The following is a 6000-nucleotide window of genomic DNA, read 5'->3' on the forward strand; positions in this document are numbered from 1 at the left end:
ATTTTTAACCTCCCTGTTATATTAATGACATCACAGGCTCTAAGACTACCTTGTCTTAATGACCCTGCAAAAGCTCTATAATTTTTACTTTACTAATGAAAAAACGTGCCTGTTCTTCCTGCCTCCCTATGCGCATCACATACAAAGTCCCCACCGCTCTTTGCCCTCCCCCAAAGTCTCTTTGGTCCCTAAAGATTTATCTTCCCTGTCTCCACTTCTCCCCAGAACTATCGAGGACTTGCATGGGACGGATGGATGGAAGGAAGGGACCGTTCCACCCTATCAATTGCCTCCCTCTTGTTCCTTCCTCAATGCATGTAAAATAATGAAAGATGCCAAGAGCATCAGCATCTGCACTGGCTGCTAGCAGCCCAAAAGGAGAGTTAGACTAACCCAGGCACATATTCCCTATCAAGTAGGCACACCTGTATTTTTAGCTACAATTATGCATGCAAAATGACATACTTTCGCATAGCCTACTTTTTCTCATAGCACAAATACTGGGACTTCAGTCTACAGAGACACCTCACACACATTGCCTGCCTGAATTCTGCGTGTCAGAAACGTTGCTGTTCGTAGCTGAGCTGTGATTTGTTCAGGAAAACTGGACACAAATATTCATAAATCCCAAATAGTAACTCAGACATCTTAAATTCTACCTAAACAAACTTTCCAGTTTTTATTTTTTTATTTTTTCCTGGAAATATTGTAGTTCAACTACAGATTCCAAACCAGGACCTCAGTGAAAAGCAGAAAAAGGAACATCTATTTGTATTTTCTGATATCCCCACCTGCTAGCAGTTTTCTTTTTATTAAACTATTTGGATTGACCTGAAGACTCCTCAAAGCAGCATGCTATCGCAGGACTGCCTCCATTGCAGCTGTTTTTTAGGTAGCCATTTGCTCAGAGATGGGGAGGGTAATTAAACCTTTAAGTATTTTTTTCCAGCTGTTGACAGGATCCTATCTTTGTGCTCCAAACTGAGGGGAAACAGCCACAAATTCAATCTGCTTTTCCAGGAGGAAGAAAAACAGACTATTATGACAACTGCTCAAAGTCTTTGTAAGAGATAAGAACTAAAAAAATTAAGTATTTTGTGTGTGTGTGTATCTGTAATGTAAGACCTAGTAGGTATGTAGTACTGTTAGTACAAAGTGCCTGTGGCCACTGGGCAAGCCTTCTCACATGAAGGTGTATCTGAGAGAGATTTTAAAGACCAGGTGTAATATCCTACAATTTGTACGGCTAAAGAAGAAAACACAGATGTTACTGTCCTCTGACAATTTTCCAAGCTCCAGGAGATCTGAAACTGTTTTGGGGGACATTTCTGCAGAGCCTATCATTGCACATGGGTGCAAGAGGAGTTCCTAGTTTGCTGCTCCCTCCCTGGAACCTGGAAGAGGTCTCCTTTCCCTGTGGTAGAGTGTTTGCTAGGCTGGATTCCTGCTGGTAGCCTTGTGAATGCAGTATGTTGGCTGGGGTGAGTGTCTGCCTGCAGTGATGGCTTGAGGTTGTCCTTTGTGTGCGCCCCTTGCAGCTGTAACACTGATGGCTTTAACACAATACTGAAGAAAGGAGAACCCTCCTTTCCTGTTTTCCTCCTTTCCTCCAGTGTTTGCTGTGCACTACTAGCACAATGAAAATGATGTTCTCATTGTTTTCTACTGCTTAACTAATACCTCAAGACAGAAGAGATCCTGCCTTTTCAGTTGTCCTGTGCACAAGGAAAGCCTGCATATGCATAAGCCTCCATGGGAAGTCCACCTTTTGTTATCCCACTGAAACTGGGTGACCTGATTTTCTGCCTTTTGCTACTGTTTATTTCAGAGATGTGGAGGTCCCTCAGGAGACAGTGCTAAGGAGCACCTTAATTCCCCTGATTTCAATGACTGTGCCTCACCTCTAAGGTGGATCCTGCGCACGGTCAAAATAATTGTGGTATATGATGCTTATATGAGATGCAAACACAAGCAAAGCATAGTAGAGACTCTCATGTATTCAGGCAATATTACCTGCTCATAATCCTTTCTCTCCCTCCAGATACTATTTTAATTCCTACATACATTTCTGTTCTGAGTTTGTTTCTGCTGAAATAGATCTTTTCAAATTTGAGAGCTGAAGGGATAAATTTGCTGAGATTCATGGAACTCATGAGGCTGAAACTGTTGCTGTGCTCTCTCCATGCTGCCAAGCCACTGCATTCCCCACCCAGCAGCCGAAAGAGCTCCAAGCCTGCATCCCAGAGAAGATTGCTCCCTTCTTTGGTAACATAATACTGTTTGGTATGTAGCCATGAAGGAGAACCTGAGCCCAAAGAGCGTGAGAGAGACTGAAAGATTCCCCTCACACTTAACCTTAGCTATTTTTTCTAATTACCATTTCACTCACATAATGCTATTTATTAGACTGGAGATGAATAGATGCAACCAGGATCAAAATTTGGTTCTTATTAAATTTATGCAGCCAAGGGAGACAGAGTTTGTGGTCCCAGAGGATTGAGAAGGAATGGCCATGGAAACAAAAGAGTAAAAGCTGGGTCATAAAATAGCCTGGAGAACTTTTGTAGTTTTTCTTGAGTCATTCAAGGACAAGAGGATGATGTACATGAAGAATGGATTGAGACCTAGCTGAAAGAAGAAGGGCATTTAGTCCATCTCACATCTCAAACCTGTTATCTTGGAAACCATCTTCATTGGAAAGGTATTTAATCTATGCCTCTGTATTTTTGATGAAAATGTTTATACAACTTGCTATGACAAAATCCATATCTGTGTAGCTCCAGAGATGAAGAGCTCTCCATTTAGGCTACTTTTTCTTTGCTCTTTCTTTAACCTCATTATTTCTGTTCTACCATCAGATAGGAATTTGATTGTAGACTGTTCCCCCAGCATTTCTTTAAAAAAATTAATAATCATGTCCATTCCTGCTTCACCCATCAAAATAAACCTTCATTCAGATGCAATTAAGGTTTCTCAAGCAATATGCCATCATAACAACAATTGAAACCATGGACCTATTTGGGTCACACTGTTGCCATTGGTTTTGGCTTGTCTTCTCTGGAGTAGCTTATCTGCATCCACTGCTCACACCTCACAGGCTTTCTGCAAGCCCTTTCAAACTTCAGAAAATGTCTTTTTTTGACTGGAAGTAATGAGCAACTAGTGAAGTTCTAATATGATTCATACACAACTTTAAGTTTCACTAAACAGCTATTGTTAAACGTGGTTCTATCAGCACCAGAGGACTGATATTGCTAATTGACCTCAGTAGGTATGATGGCTAGTGCCAGTAAAATTCCATGAGATTAAGCTGAATAGGGGAACAGCTCGTTGTATGACAAGTTCTTTCATTCCAGTGTAGATCAGTGTAGCACTCATGCCATGTCAGGCTGGGTGAGAAATAGGACTGCTGCTTTCAATTCTGAGGTGGCCAAAGGCTTCCTTGCTAAGGGAAAAAAAATTACTAGAACATTTGCACAATTAAAAATTTTCCTTGTCTCTGGCTGTTTAGCAAATTCTGTCATAGAAACTTGAAATGCATGAGAAAGAGAATTTTACAGGAAATGGGCTTTATATTTTAAAATATGTTTGATAGATTTATTCGTCCCTTTGTGAACATTCGGTGCCTATAGCAAGAGCTGTAATTCTCAAATAATCTACCTGGCTCTAGTTTACCCAAGTAACTAATTTTTTTTTGGGGTAATAGAGCCTGTCAGGGAGCCTATGCTTTTGCCATTGGGCACATGAATAATGATAACTTGACCTTAGATTTGGACTAAGGCACCTAAAGAAGGACCTCCCAAAGAATAGAAGTGTTAAGGTCCTGTTCTGGGTCTGTTCCTGAAAAGGACCAAGCTTAAAGAATAACCCCGTGTTTCCTATTTCCAATCCATTCTGCATCCCAATCTGCAGACTGGCTTTTTGGGAGCTGATTCTCTGATCTCCCAGGCACCATATTCAGACATCTTAAATTTCACCTAAGTCCATGTTTCCTCATGGTAGTGATAAGGTCTCAGAGGCCTCTTGCTGACAAGCAACTGTGGGCCCAGGACAAGGCTGGAACTGGGGCCATGACTCTGGCCCCAATACAACTCTGACGGCTCTCTGTATAAAGCTCTTGCTACCTTAAAAGAAGGGGAGGTGTCTAGAAGTTAGGCACTGAAATTCTACGCCTATATCACCCTTGTCAATGTATTACCTCCTTCCTCACCAGATGTTTAATAAACTAATCAGTGGAATGACATCCTTATAGATCATTGTAAAAATAGAATAAAAATCCCATGTTGTAAAGAGAAACAATCCCAAGCTATTAGCTAGTATTACAGAAAATAAGAACCATGCAGCATCATAGATAAGGAGTATGTACGAGACTCAGTATCAGAAGAATCCTGTATTCAGCAAAAACTCCAAAATATGTATTGCTCAAGACACTGTATTTAGCACTTTTATTTTTCCCTAAGAAAAATACTTCAGTAATTATCCTTTATCTGAGGCCTATCATTCAGAAAATAAGGATAATTTTCAAGGTAGGGCAAAAATAAAGATCTGCATCAGCTGTTTCTGAATCCTTTTCGTATCCAGGGAAGCAGAGGCAATGCATAATTAGGTGAGCTCTTCCCTGCAGGAACTTCAGTTGTAGATTGCTGATGGAGAAAGAAAACAAACACAGGCTTTAGAGATAATCACATGGCAAGACTCAAGCCAACTGAAATATTTCTACTCTTTGCAGGCATTTTCTTTCTGGAGCGCTGTTGTTACAAGCAGTATATTTTCATTTACCTAAATGCAGATTGTTTGCCTTTCCCTTTAAAAATTACACTCAGACTTTGTTCCATTTTCAATTCCTTGTTGCATACTTTACTGTGTTCTTTGTTAGTCAGTACTTCATTGCTTAGCCTAAAAGACTAAAGATTATCAACCATGAGATAAAATTATGTTAATATTGATCAGATTTCCCTGTATATTTAAAACAGAGCAAATGTGCTGTAAGGAAAGTCTCAGCCACTCAGATAATCAGAAGCTTCTATAAACAAAATTCTTTTCACTATAACTATCAAAACATAAATTCAGGAAAACTGGAACTGAATAAGTGGAGTTAACCTGTATTTGCCCTTCTCTTTACACATACATATATTTACAGAAAGTTTCTGTCTCTTCTGGTTGTGAAGATAACCTTTCAAGTATAAACTGAGGGGAATGCTGGCTTGAGTCTGGAGCCAAACACATGGAAACAATAACACTAGACATAAGCTGCCTTCATTCATCTCAGTGGGATGCTAGCAATGAAGTCTGCTTATGACAATGTAAAAACCAGACTTGTTAACTATTTCACTGCAACATTTTGCTCAAAGAAAATCTAATGCAGCTGATTTATCCATCACAGCCTGACAGTCTTTTCCTTTGAAAGGATATGCCACATAATATGACCATATATTTGAAATACGTACATAGCCCATCTTTATTTTTGCCTTGACCAGACTAAACTTTGACTGTTTTAATAACTGATGTTCTGCACTTCAGAGTTCGCTCTGTGCTAAAAGCAAAATAAAATCCTTTTTTTTCAATAAGTTTTCTTTTCAAGGAATCTTTTCCCCAAGGTTTTTTGGTTGGGTTTGTTTTTTTTTCTTTTTTCCAAAGGACAGTTGTGTCTGAGAAATCCAAGGACTAAACTTAATGATTTAAAAAGCATATACATCCATCCAAATGTCTGTCTTTCCTGAGTATGAACATAGTGCTCTCAGTCAGCAAACAGGGGCTCAGTCAGTTTTCTCTAGTTTCTTACAGAATTCATTAAGAGGATCTGTAGGATGTGAAATCAGTCTGCCTTAAACCTCTGCTGAGTTAGGGCAAACAACTTCTGTTACAACGAAGTGCATCATAAGAAGTAAAGAAGTAACTGTCAGTTGTCCTGTCTCTGCTGTATCCATGGAAGCATCTGCTCTTTCCCTCTGTCTGCTTCAACTGGAAACAAGGCCCCAGCTGGAGACAGGAGCAGTGTTT

The sequence above is a fragment of the Melopsittacus undulatus genome, chromosome 3 (genome assembly GCF_012275295.1).
Source record: "Melopsittacus undulatus isolate bMelUnd1 chromosome 3, bMelUnd1.mat.Z, whole genome shotgun sequence".
Classification (NCBI taxonomy): domain Eukaryota; kingdom Metazoa; phylum Chordata; class Aves; order Psittaciformes; family Psittaculidae; genus Melopsittacus; species Melopsittacus undulatus.